This window comes from Lissotriton vulgaris, chromosome 5 (genome assembly GCF_964263255.1).
Source record: "Lissotriton vulgaris chromosome 5, aLisVul1.2, whole genome shotgun sequence".
Classification (NCBI taxonomy): Eukaryota; Metazoa; Chordata; class Amphibia; order Caudata; family Salamandridae; genus Lissotriton; species Lissotriton vulgaris.
In genome coordinates, this window is record NC_141693.1 from 286,689,580 (window position 1) to 286,703,808 (window position 14,229).

Genomic DNA, 14,229 nt, shown 5'->3' on the forward strand with positions numbered 1-14,229 from the left:
CAAGGAAATGGATTTAAATAGGCACTGTTCTTAAAGACTGACGATAAACACTACTACTTTATGAGAGGCAGAACCTAAATTGTCTCGCAGTGTGGTGCACAGTTTTTAGGTTGTTTAAAATCCTCCGTTCATTTTCTGTGCTCTTCTGAGCTGGCACTCTACTCTTCATATCATTTCTTAACAAGAACATTCCTTATAATTGACAGTGTTTTGCTTTTACCAACAAGTCTCTAAGTGAAAGCCAACCTTTTACTGTCTCTGTCATGAAAGATATTTTTTTTCCTTTCATTAAAACAGGCACTATGCTTACTCCACTGAAACGTTTCGCCTCTGGAATGGAGGACCTGGAAAGGTTGAAAGAGCAGTAAGCATGCTAATTCAGCCCTCGGAAGTACCGTTGGCAAGGTATTCTACTCCTGAACACACTGCATCCTTTAATGATCCACAGAGGAGGAGATCAGAAGAGCGCTATGAGAAGCACAATTCCTCCCTTGTGTTGTATAGACTTATCAGTACCTTGCTTCCACAATGCAATATTGAAGACCACCTTGAAAATGAAGGAACTTGGATGTCAAGATCATCTACACTTTCAAGATACACACACAGTTGTAAGACCTTTTGACATCACAACCACCTCTGTTTTCTGACCCTCCATAGAATTCCTCATCTTCTACAGGCTCTACACTGTACACAGTTGCTAGAGACATGACTGTTTTCATCCTAGTTGGCGGCTCCGTCCCTCTTTCTTCTCCTTTATCTGCCCAGCGTCTTGACACCCTTGGGTATAAGTGCGCTTTATAAATTGTATCCTAGCCTATTATGATGATATATTAGTTCTGCCTCCTTGGAAAACTGAGGTCTGGACATAAAGAGCATCCAATATACAGATCCAGACGTTCCATTTCAGACCAAGCTAAACTCCTGGTGGCATGTAAGATGATGATGAAAAGAATCTTTAAAAAAAAAGGTTCAGCAGAGAAGCCAAATGCCTCAATACAAGCCTCTTTCTTGAAACATTACATTCATACAGATGTTCATGTACTAACTGACGGATAACCCACCAAGAAGAATCGATTCCCTGCACAGGAATTCTATGAAGTGCCAATGCGATTTGTAGTCCCTTCCTTTACCATCAACATCGTTTGACAGAATAGCTTCAATCACTGAATCTGTGATTCTTTCTGCTTAGTTAAAACTTTACCTGTATCAACTCCGTCAGAAAAGACTGCATGTAACTAAACTTTGTAGGATTAGGAACATGCAATACATTAGCTAAACTGCATGTGCTTCTATTGTTCCTGGGTTCTTACATCACTTCCTGCAGGAATCTAGGCTAAGGTTTACTCAGGAGTTGCCAGAGAAAAACAGGTTTTTCAAGAAATTCTTAACCCCTTCAGTGCTGATGACAAAGCCAGCTCGTCATGGGTGTTACCTGCCCTGTGCTTATGACGAGCTTGTTTTGTCATGAATAATGGGGATCTGGATATTTCAGCACCCAGCGGGAAAACCCATAGCAGCCAAGGTGTTAATGAATGGCATTTGTTATCTAATTTGATTTTAAATGCTGAACTGGGTGTATCAGACCTTGTGACCCAGGGGTACTTCCATGGTGTTGTCATCCGACTGTCAAGGCTTCGATTAACTGAACTGAGTCGCAACAGTCAGTATGAAATGTTAAATCTCCCATTCTTTGACATCCCTTCGTTTGACTGGCAGATGATGAAATTAGCTGTGGAATGACACTACCACAGCAGGTGGTCCAATGTCCCTTCATGCAGGAGCATAAGCTTCAACCACCAAAGCAACACTACCAGCATGGAAAACAGCTGAAAAGGAACGAGGATGCCAACATTACTTTGTAGCTGCTATGAAACCTCCTGGCCACAAGTAACGAGACCTCTCTTCACCTCTCATGACAACACTCCAATGAGATGAATCATCTGGTAGAGTTGCAGAAAAGTTAAGTGCATGCTTTATATTGTGCAGTATAGATGCACATTAATATTTGCGTTCCCACCCACATCAGTTCACAGGCTGTACCAGTTCCTCTGCATTAGAAAGTCAAACGTGATTATTTCCATTGCTTTCTGTTGAGTATGAAGATGCAAACAAGAATTTGGACCCGATCTAGATTTCGAAAAACCAAATGAAGAGATGTAGAAAGAGTGCTCACCTTCTGAACTTCAAGAGTGTCTCATTTATGGTCTAATAATAGGGGAAACTCTGTCATGTAATAAACCATTGATCGATTGATGCTTACCAATTGTCAAATTTCTCTCTGCTATACACAGTATGAAACTTAAGTTTTTCAATAAATTATTTTTTAAAGTGCTCACCTAGCACAAGATTTATCCCCAGCTCCATCAAAGTGAAAAATGCTTATGATCCATCATCAACATGCTTTTTCATTGCAAAGAAGTATCTAAGGTTCCAGCGTTTCATAGTAGACAAACATCCTATATAATAAAAAACTAATCTCTACTGCCTCATGTCTGATCCATGCCGCTTTTCCAAATGCATCGCATCAAAGAAAATATTTGTCTGCCCATATTTAAATCATTGACTGATAAAACCTATTTTGCATGCGTAATCCAACAAGGCTGCCGCACAACTTCATCCCTTCTTCACTCATTCAGCCTTTATGTACAGTTCAACTAGTCCACAAACGTATCTTAACGAAGGCTGCAAAATCTTGATGCTCCCTTGAAGGAAAAAAATATTTTTGGGGAGAAGCGTGTAGCTTGCAGCTAACGGAAATGTCAGTCTCTTCTTCAGTTGGAAAGCCAGCCAACAGTTGGGCTGGTCGTATCTCTTCTGGACTTAATTACATTATGCTTATTCATTGTTCTGAATGATCAGCTCAATATGACTCCTCTTTAACAGTGCTTAGAGTACCAGTGGTCTCCAGACTGTAAACTGGGAGTACGACCCCTGCCATGGTGGTGTAACAGGAAAAACATGCCGAATAGGGGTACTGTTTTACCAGGACCTTTCATCACAACCAGGAGCCATAGATGCCTTATGTCTGGGATGAGAAGAACAAATGTTCTCTCCATATTCAAGAGACTTGACTTGGTCTCACAGGAAGATGATCTGCCACATTAGTCCTCTGAAGCTCTTGGTGATCTCTCTGGCTGGAAAAGAGCTCCTACTTTAACAGATATCACCCCCACCCCCACCCCCCCCGTACACGCACACCCCAACCCCCTAATAGAGACCAACAATGCAACACCAATATAGTGCTGAAGAAAGCAAAAAGGGACAAGATTGGGATTGCTGTTGATTGAAGCTCAAAGCATCTGGCTTTGACTTTTATCAAGAAACAAAATAACAGCAGTTAACCTGGCAAGGGTACAGCATGTGAAGATGCTGCACTAAGACGATGGATTGAGAAAAATTATGAATGGGTAATAAACAACGATGTTCTAACGGTTTTCAAGAAAGGGGCTCCTCAGAAAAAGACTAACTAAGCAACAGAAAGTGTCTAGATTTTATACATGGATATCAATAATTGGGGTTGGTTGGCAGTGATATTTTGGCTATAGGCATATTACTAGCTTTTTCTCCCATTTCATCAATCCAGAAAATCATCACCAAAGCGAGACAAAAATCTGAGTTGATCATGATTTGCTCCAGAATTGCCTAAGCATTGATGATAAACAAATCTTTTTAGTTTTCTGAAAAATTTGTCATGTGGCTGCTCTGCAAACTGGATCTCCTCTACATCCTCCAGAGTCAAATGCTCCACCACAACATACCATTGCTCCACATAGTGGTTTGGCTGCTGAGTTGGTTCTGCAGAACCGTTTGAAGTTGCAGCAAGAGTACATGGGAAGTTTGAAATCCGGCTGGGGAGCTGTGCATGAAGTTATCATAATCTTTCAAGTAGAAACAGTTCTGCTTCTAGGGGAATGGAGAGAAATATAGTTTCTACAACCGGACAAGAAGACTTGTGATGCCATAACTTGTCCATCTGGCCAAATTGGGCTTTCAGTTCTTCTCTTCCATTAAGGTACACCAAGCAGCCATAATAGCTTACAGAAATAATCCTGTCCTTACTATGCAAGTAATTAAGGATTTCATGGAGGGCTTGAACAATGTGTTTCTACCTAACAAGGTGCCCTTCTCCTCCTTGTCCTGGTAAAACTAATAGGTTCATGCTCCAAAGCCATGCGTAAATCTTATGTACATCCCACAGAAAACTGTTTTAGTGGCTTTCTACTCTGTCAGGAGTAAATGGAATCCTAGCATTATGTTACAAGGTACCCTCCAGTGTCATACTAAAACTAAGCAATTTTGCGAATAGATCATTTTTGGCTCTTAAAATTAGCATGTAATTTTCCATTTAAATCCCTGCATTTGCCCGCCTACCTTTTTCCAGTAACCATATTGTATAGAGAAGAAATCATGCCACGATCTAAATGTTATAAGAGTCTTTCAACATGACTTAGAACCAAGGACATAAGAAAATCTGAACCGCTTTGTTTTTTCAATTAGCTATGGTCCTAGACGTACTGGTCTGTCTGTATTAAACTGTACATTGCAAGATAGATTTTATTTCCAAGGAAACGTAGAGCGGTATTTCATGAAGGACTATATTGAGACATATCTCTGTGACACCTAGAGGGACAGTCGTACCCTAAACAAACACTTTTCTCTTGAGGCAGGCTCCTGGATAGACACCATGGTGGATTAAACCTACTTGTGACCTGCTTTGGCAAAAATTATTTGCCTTGTAGCCATTACTATCCTTCACAATTTTTTTAGTACTGCTTTCCAAGGGGATGAATTTGCTATTCAATTCTGTGTTTATTACTGTGAATGATGATCCCTCGATTCAGAAGAAAACTTGTAATGCCAGTTTTCCATTGTGGGAGTCATCTTTGAAGTCATAAACAGCTTGTCTTACTTTCAGGTGATAACAGTGGTATTGTGAAATTTTTTATATTGAACTACCACTCAAAATGAACCGAGGGTTTTATCTGCCTTAAGACTCAACAGTGAATCGTGGAGCAGTAAAGGTGCTGACTCTCTTAAAGGAACAGTGTTAGATTTTAATATATTCAGGTTACAGCATATCTCTCCTTTTCCTTGCATTTGACTTCTCTTTTCTTAAAGTGAAAAAATTAGTTTACAAGGCTAATTTTGTTTTCTTGTCAGAATGAATATTATATTTTTAATTGGCCTTTTTAAAAAAAATGAAAACCTAAAAAATGTAGTTAATGTTGCATAAGGTGTAGTAAAATAATCATCATGAAAGTTTACCCACTGTTAGTAAAGAACATTGTTCTGGGATCCTGCATTTGCCAAGAAAATTAATTGTGTATAACCTTAATGCTGAATACCATGATGAGAACTAAAATTGCAAATAATGAACGTTTTCTTATTTTGTGACCTAAGGTATGCAAAGCAACGTTTCTGCTCTTAATAAGGAAGGTCTCATTTCAAAGGTTGAAAAATGTCAACCATTTTTAGAAATCTGTTGCAAAAACATTCTACCATAAAAAAGACACTGCTATCTAATTAGATCACACAGATAACACACATGCAAGCTGTTATTCTTATATTTTAATAGTGTTATTGAGTTTTGATAATGTAGATATTGATGCTGCTTTAAAAATGTATAACCCATCCACCTGACCATATGGAAATGACATTAATGAGGTTTGTTACTTGTTGATGTGCAAGTCAAGTCAAGATGTGCATTAGAGACTTCCGTTAATGGATTGTGCATGCCTGATCTCGCCCTTCGCGGTATTGGACGGCTGGACCCAGCAACCAGCTGTAAGTTACTCAATAGCCTCTACTTTATGGGTGTAAGTGTACCCTTTCCTTCATGTACATGCCATATATGTTATAAGATAGAATTTTGCTAAGTCTACAGTCCTCTTTGAAACTATTCATGCAATTTCCAAACAAATCAAAGATTTTAAAAAAATAGTTTGATCAGGATTGTTTTTGGTTCCCTTGTAATGTTTCATGTATGAAGCAGTGCCTCATACTGTTACACACTTTGATATAATGTTACTTATTTATATGGCGCACAACCTACCAAGGGTGTATGACCTTTTGCACCAAGATATGTGTGGCAGATAGTGTTGTGTTTATCTCACTTGTTATTTTTGTCAAGAAAAGGTCACTTGATGCTCTGTTTTGAACTTTGATATTCTGCACTGCTATTGTCTTTGAGTTTGTTTACTACAGGAGTTGAATACTTCACTACATTCTCTCTGGCAAGGACAGAAGCTATATCAGTTATTAAGGGGAAGATCTTTCATTCTCACTACAAAGTGCTTAGAAGGGAAGGCATTGCAAAAGGAACAATAATGTATTTTCCTAACTTCTTATGATGGGTGAAACCTCTGTTGTGTGCAAGTAGAGCTCTAAAGGTGTTCCATGTCAGGTGTGAGTAGCTTATCTAGTCCTATTGCTTTATTTTCTTTCGCATTAGTGTCCTGTATTTATAATGGGCGAAAAAACATATTGCAAGTATCGGAATGTAAATTAAAAACTTGACTGGAGGAGTTACTTAATGCCCGACTTGGGATAATTGTGAAAACTGGTGCAGGTGAGCCACAGTGACTAGATGTGTTGTGAAATATGCCTGTTCATTGCACTATGCATGAGACGTCTACAAAATACTTCACTACCGAGAAAATGTGGTACAGAAATGTTCTGTTTATGGGATTCTTTTTCTGCAGGTTGTGTATGATCTAGGAAGTAATCTTCCTGGGCTTTTTTTTCCATTATACCTCTAGAGATCTTCTTAGGATATGAATATTTCAACCAACTTCACAAATTTACAGACATTCTTTAATGTAGGTGTCACATCCCACAGAGCTCTGCCTTCATTAGAGGCATTTCCACTTTTTTTATTTTTAGACCATGTGTGTTGTACCATGGTGATGATACATATTTGTTAATGACAACAATACTTCCATTTCTATTGTTGGGTAATGCAATATATCTGAACCGCACCCTCACATGGGGTCCAACTTGCAGACTCCGCTTATTTTTTTATGAACGTTGGGCCCCATAAACCTTCTGAACAGAAATCCTCTTTCATTCACCACCCTCTGAGGGTGAAATGCAGGTGGGGACTGCAGTGCTTGTGTTTATTAGCCAAATGATGCATTATTTTTTAAGATCTGTCAAGTATGTGAGCATTCTCAGTCACATATTTAAACACATGATAATTCATGTTGCTGTGTGCCTTATGTTATTTTTAATGACCCTTCTAAAACAGTCAATAGTTTTCATCCAATTTGAGTTTTAGAAATAAAGTGCTAAGTAATAATTCACATTCAGCCCACACATCAAATTGCTAACAGCCAACATATGCAGAATTTAAATTCTGTGCATTTTTTATGCACTACTAATGCTGCGAGAGCCTGTACAGTTAGACCTAAAGAATTCAAGAACAGTAATACTATATCTGAAAGGAAGCCACTTTACTTCACTCTTTTTTGAGTAGATGAACAAAATATAGTATTGTATTGGCTGCAGATTGTTACTTAAATGCTCAAATTGATGTAGGAAAAAAAGTGGTGTATGATGCATGTGCAACAGATGCTTTAGTCTATTGTGACATTGTACAGTTTGAATCCAAGAGCACAATTCATGTACAATGATTAAGGCAAAGGGGCTGTTTTTTTAAATTAAATACGTTTTAACCCAGATCTAAACTATTACGATAAGCACAGCTGTATCCAAATCATGCAGGAATTCCTTTAAACCACCATTTGGAGAAATAGCTCCCCTTTTTATGCCGTGTGTATTTTTGCACTATGGTCCCAAAGTAATACGACAGTCTAATATTTGCTTAAAGACCTTATATTGCCAAGAATTTCTCCTGAAAGTGCCTATCTACCAATAGTCTTTAAGTTATCTGGATGGGTCTACTTGAGTTAACATAGTGCATACGTTGTAATGTTTCTTTTTTTTATTTGAAATAATTTGCCTTTCTTCTTGTTAAGTCTTTTTTTAATCTGACATTATACACTTTTTCTTAAGCATTTGTTGTGAATTAATGTTATCTGAAAACAGGACACAAAAAAGACAAAGATCGCCAATTGTAAAAATATCCCTTATGCTACCTCTGGGCACAGAAATGCATGTTACAGTAATGCGTAAGATCTAACATATGTTGTAAGATAAAATAAGCAGCATTTGTTTTCATATGCCTGACTAAAGAAGTCTGCAGTTTAATCCCAAAATATGTTTTAAAATTTGGTTCAAGGCACTCTTGCTAGAGTCCCTCTAATCCAACCGTCCAGATATACAAAAATTTTGTTTGGTACTAGTCAGTAATTTATAGTTGAACAGCTTTTCATTGTGTTTGGAACTTTACAGTTTTAAACCTATTTGTCTCAAGCAAATTAATAGAATGTACTTGTGTCGCTGCCTTGAGTAAGTCGCTAAATGTGGATCTGTATATCACAGATCCAAATCCTGACAACATTATTTTGTTATTTGATCATTCAGAGGCAGGCATTAAGCATTGTGGGGATTGGTAGTTTTGTTTCAAATCTTAGACACTTGGAGGCATAGGAAAGACTATTAAAGTTACTCTGTTATGAAAATTCTTGTTGACTATTGTTTAAATAACGTGTTGGTAATTTTAACTTTCATGCCTTATTTCAGTGTTCCTTGTTTCAATATATCCTTTCAAATCCGTTGACAGAGCGTCACACCACACTACACACTTTAGAAGCCACAGAGTCAGGTTGAAGATTTTTTGTACTAAATAAACTATGTGATTTGTGCAAAGTATGTTTTCTTTTCCATTGACAAATAAAAGCTAAACCCTATGCTACATTCTTGAGCTCTTATTTGAGTTGGGGTATGAAGTGTCTAGTACCGTTAAGAAGAACTAGCAGTGTAAAAAGCGTCATAGAGTGTTTTGTATGCCAACCACTGGCAGATACAGCGTGCGTGTTTATTTTGAATCATAGGAAATTAGTAGTGGTTTGTTTTATTAGGCTAATTAATAAAATGACAAAGAAAATCAGATCCTTGTTAAATATGTAGCTGATGCCAAATGTTATTTTGAGATTCAGATTTAATGAGTAGACTGTGAGAGAACATGTACCAACTTGATTTTAATTAGGCAGCTATAGTTGGATAGGCCACCTACCACAATAGAAGTCTGTGCACAATGCCTCTACCTTGTTCCAAGTATGCTTTTCAGGGTGTAAACCGGGTGTTCGAGGCATGTGGGCCGCTAAATTCATATCTTGTGCATAGATCGCCGCCTAGTGTTGGGTCCGGATGATTGCACCTTGTTTTCCTGGAAGAGTCTTTTGAAGTATCACGAGATAGGTGGCTCCTCCCCTGAACTTCAGTGTGCATGGGCATCCTCTCCATCCTCAGATTGTTTTTTTCCGCCATTGGGTTCGGATGTGTTCCGTGACTCTCGTTCGGAACATATAGGAAAAACTTGTTTTCTTCAGGCCAAAAGGCCTCTTTAAGCGTCGGTATTGTACTTCGTTCGGTTCTGAGTTACTTTATCCGGTTCCCGGATACTTGAGCACGTGTGCTCCCAGTTTTTTAGGCCCAATCGAAGATTGACATCGGCGATGGAATTCCAGGCCCCTTTTAAGCGTTGCCCGGTCTGTAACGTGAAGTATCCTCTCTCGGACGTGCACCCTGTGTGCAACAGATGTCTTTCTCCAGACCACGACGAGGAGAGTTGCTTGGCCTGTTCGAAATTCAGGTCGGAAGAGGCGATCGCTCTTTGACGTGAGGCGAGATTACCGGCGCGGAGACCGTCGGATGTGGAGGATATCTTCCAGGCTGGGGACGACGAGGGGGAACCAGAGTACTTCTCCAACCCGGCCTCCTGTCATGAATCTTACTACGGAGAAGAGGTAGACGATGAGAACATCGAAGACGATGAAGCCGTCGAGGTAAGAGACGACGGTATGGCCATTGGAGCCGCTGAGGGCGGCTCCAGCGATGAGCAAGACCCAACCGAACCTTCGGGGGTCAAAAGTGACACTGTCTTGACAAAGGCTCAGGTCGAAGCATCGCCGGAAGGCCTTAGCCAAGATCTCTATGCTCATTCTACAGCCCCGCAATCTGGCCCGGCTAAGAATATTTCAGAGCCTTCGGTGGGTATGCCTTCGAAAAAGAAAACGAAACTGACTAAAGACAAATCGAAACTGAAACTGGTAAAACCAGTATTCGTTTCGCAAAGCCTCGCTCCATCGGATCCTAAGAAGGCTCAGAGTCTCATAGCCCCTTCGGGGTCACTGAAGGGTGCCGACCCGAAGATCGGTACATCCAAGAAGGTGCCAAAGGCCCAAAAAGACGGAGCAACGTCATCTGAGGCTGCCCTCGGGGCGTGGACACTGAAGACGGACTTGAGTCGCAGCCGCCCCTCAGTCCGAATGCATACAAGTTAATGCTGGTGAAGAATCTCGAAGATAAGCTCAAAATGGCCGTGTTGTAACGTGACGCATCAAGCCGCGGCCATTTTGGGAATCCCAGCGCAACACCTGGCTCGAAGTTGGCGATGGCTGTGAAAAAAGTCAAACAGCCATCAGGGCCTCCGCCTATAGTTTTTGGACTGCCTCCGACTGCAAGACCTAAAGCGTCTAAGCCGGCACAGGGCACCGACTCTGGTAAAAGGATGTCAAAACTTAAGGGAACGACCGCCACTCCTGAAGGCGTCTGTTCCACTCCACCTTCTTCTGAAAGCTCAAAGAAGTTGTACATTGACTCTGCAACCGGAAGACTCACCCTTTTCAAACGGAAGATCTTGCCGGAGAAGCCAATGGAATCCTATCAAATTCCACTCAAAAGGAAAAGAGACTCTGCTTCCTCGCCAGTCCTTTTCGAGTCTGTGAGGCCTTCTGGACAAGCCTTTACTCATTCCCCCCACACGCACTGAGGATGGTGGGGGGGATGACCAGAATGACGAGCAATTCAACTATCCTGATAAATCTAATCAGGATGACTCGCAGGATGTGCTCGAAGATCAAGGGACGGCGGACACCCAGTCTTACCAAGTGAAGACGGCCCCCGCAGAGGATACTGCCGCGTTCAACGCTCTAATTGAAAGGGCAGCGTTGTACCATGATGTGGTCATGCATGCGGACCCGGTTGAGGAGGACTTCCTGTTTGATACCTTCTCTACATCGGACAGATCAGTAAAGACGCTGCCAATGCTGAAGGGTGTGCTTAAGCACGCCAATGAAATTTTCAAGGACACGACAAGAGCAAGGGTGGTGAACCCACGTATTGAAAAGAAATACAGGCCTGCTCCTGTGGACCCTACGTATATAAGGGGTCAATTGCCATTGGACTCTTTGGTGGTCTCCAATGCCCGGAAGAGGGCGAACTCACAAACGAGTGGCGATGCTCCTCCCCCAGACAAAGAATCTAAAGCGTTAGAAGCCTCTGGGAAGCGGGTTGCTGCGCAGGCAGCGAATATTTGTAGAATAGCCAATACTCAAGCTCTACTGGCTAGATACGATAGGGCTCACTATGACACCCTTGAGCAATTGTTGCAACACTTGCCTGCCGAATATAGAGAGGGGGCGGAAATGTTGATTCAGGAAGGGAAACCGATATCAAACGCTTCTATCAAGTGTGCTCTAGATTCAGCAGACACTGCGGCCATGGCCATTAACAATAGTGTAATGCTGAGAAGGCAGGCATGGTAGCGAATTTCAGGGTTTAAGCCAGAAATACAGACAAGTTTGCTCAATCACCCCGTTAACCCAGATTTTTTGTTTGGGCCTGACGTTGACACGATTCTTGAGAAGATCAAGAAGGACACCGAGACGGCTAAGTCTATGGGGGCCTTGCTGTCTCAACAGTTCAGAGGGGGTTCTTTTCGTCGCCCAGGTAGTAGAGGGCCGTCAAGGGGGCAAACATCTCAGCAAACACAATACAATAAATTGGTGCACAGACCACCTTTAACAAGAACAATAGAGGTGGATACCGTGGTAACAGCGCCAAAGGCAGAGGACGTGGAAATAATAACATCAGGTCCTCAGCGAATACCAAACAGTGACGTCTTGTCACTGCCCCCGGACCATATAACACCGGTCGGGGGACGACTCCAGCAGTTCCTGCCAGTCTGGGAAGGCATTACCACAGACAGGTGGGTGAGGCAACTTATCCAGTATGGGTATTGTTTAGAACTGACATCCACTCCACCCGACATACCACCAAGACACCATCCTATGTCCACAGAGCACTTAACCTTATTACAGCAAGAAGCGGCCAGCATGCTGCAAAAAGGGGCTATAGAACTGGTGCCTCTAGAGGAGCACGGAACAGGGGTGTACTCTCTCTCTATTTCTTGGTCCCAAAGAAGGACGGGTCCCTCAGACCCATTCTGGATCTGAGACCCTTGAACCTATACATCCTTTCAGAACATTTCCACATGCTTACTCTGCAGCAGGTCCTGCCACTGCTCAGTCAGGGGGATTTCCTGGCAACTCTGGATCTGAAGGATGCATATTTCCATATACCCATACATCAGGCACACAGGAAATACCTCAGGTTCACTATACAGAACATGCATTATCAGTTCAAGGTGCTACCCTTTGGAGTGACCACTGCTCCCAGAGTGTTAACCAAGTGCTTGGCGACAGTGGCGGCACACCTTCGGAGACAACACATTCATGTCTACCCTTACCTGGACGACTGGCTTGTGCAAGCGAAGTCGGCCCAGCAATGCGCCAGCCACGTGTCCCGCACAATTCATCTCCTGCACAGTTTGGAATTTTCTCTGAACTATCCCAAGTCGCATCTTCAACCCGCTCAAGTACAGCAATACTTGGGAGCGACGTTGGACACTGTGACAGCTACAGCCCAGCCGAACTCAGTGCGAATCGACAGCATGCAACTGCTGATTCGCAAATTCAGGCCACAACACTCGCTACAGGCGCGAGTGTTTCTGCAGTTGATAGGCATGATGGCCTCCTGCATCTTCATAGTCCCGCACGCGAGACTGCACATGCGTCCGCTCCAAGAGTGTTTAGCACGACAGTGGAATCAGGCTCAAGGGCAATTGAAAGACCTAGTGTTGGTGACCGGTCGTGCGTACAACTCTCTGCATTGGTGGAATCCACGCAACCTTTGCAAGGGACGACCGTTCCAAGAGCCTGTACCACAAATAGTGCTCACGACGGACGCATCCCTCCTGGGGTGGGGGGCGCATCTCCATTATACAGTGCAGGGACTATGGTCGGATCAACAGAAGAAGATGCACATCAATCTGCTGGAATTGATGGCAATCTTCATGGCACTGAAGGCTTTCAAGATACATCTGTGCGGCAAGGTCGTGTTGATCCGGACGGACAACATGACGGCCATGTATTACATTCAGAAGCAGGGAGGTACTACTCTCCACAGTTGTCACACTTTGCTCAGAGCATGTGGAAGTGGGCCATTCAGAGGAACATTTTCTTCATGGCGGAGCACCTCCCGGGCCAGGACAACCAGATGGCGGATCTGCTCGGCAGACACAGCCATCAGGTGCACGAGTGGGAGATTCATCCCTCGGTGCTGCAACCGTACTTCCAGCAGTGGGGGCATCCAGACATCGACCTGTTTGCCACAAACGAGAACGCAAAATGCCCAAACTTCGCCGCCAGGTTCCCACACCCGCGGTCTCAGGGCAATGCGATATGGATGAACTGGTCAGGCAGATTTGCGTACGCTTTTCCGCCAGCCCCGCTCATACCTCTGGTTGCACGGAAACTCAGACTGCACTCGATGACTCTCATCCTGGTTGCTCCAACGTAGGCGAGGCAAGCATGGTACACCACATTCCTAGAACTTTCCGTGGTGCCTCACCAAAGACTGCGTCTTACACCCAGTCTTCTCACCCAGAGCCATGGCGAGGTTCAGCACCCAGATCCGCAACAGTTAAACCTTGCGATATGGCTCCTGAAGTCATAGAATTTGGGTATCTGAATTTGCCTCCTGATTGTATGGATATCATCAAGGAGGCGAGACGGCCTACCACTAGGGCCTGCTATGCTGCCAAATGGAAACGCTTTCTCATTTACTGTTCCAACCATGATGCATCAACACAGAACACTATTTGTTACCTGTTACATTTATACAGATGCAATCTGGCATACAGCTCTATACGTATTCATTTGGCGGCAATAGCGGCTTACTTACAGAATAGGCAAAACCTTTCACTGTTCCGAGTGCCAGCCATAAAGGCTTTTATGGAGGGACTCAAACGAGTCATTCCACCCA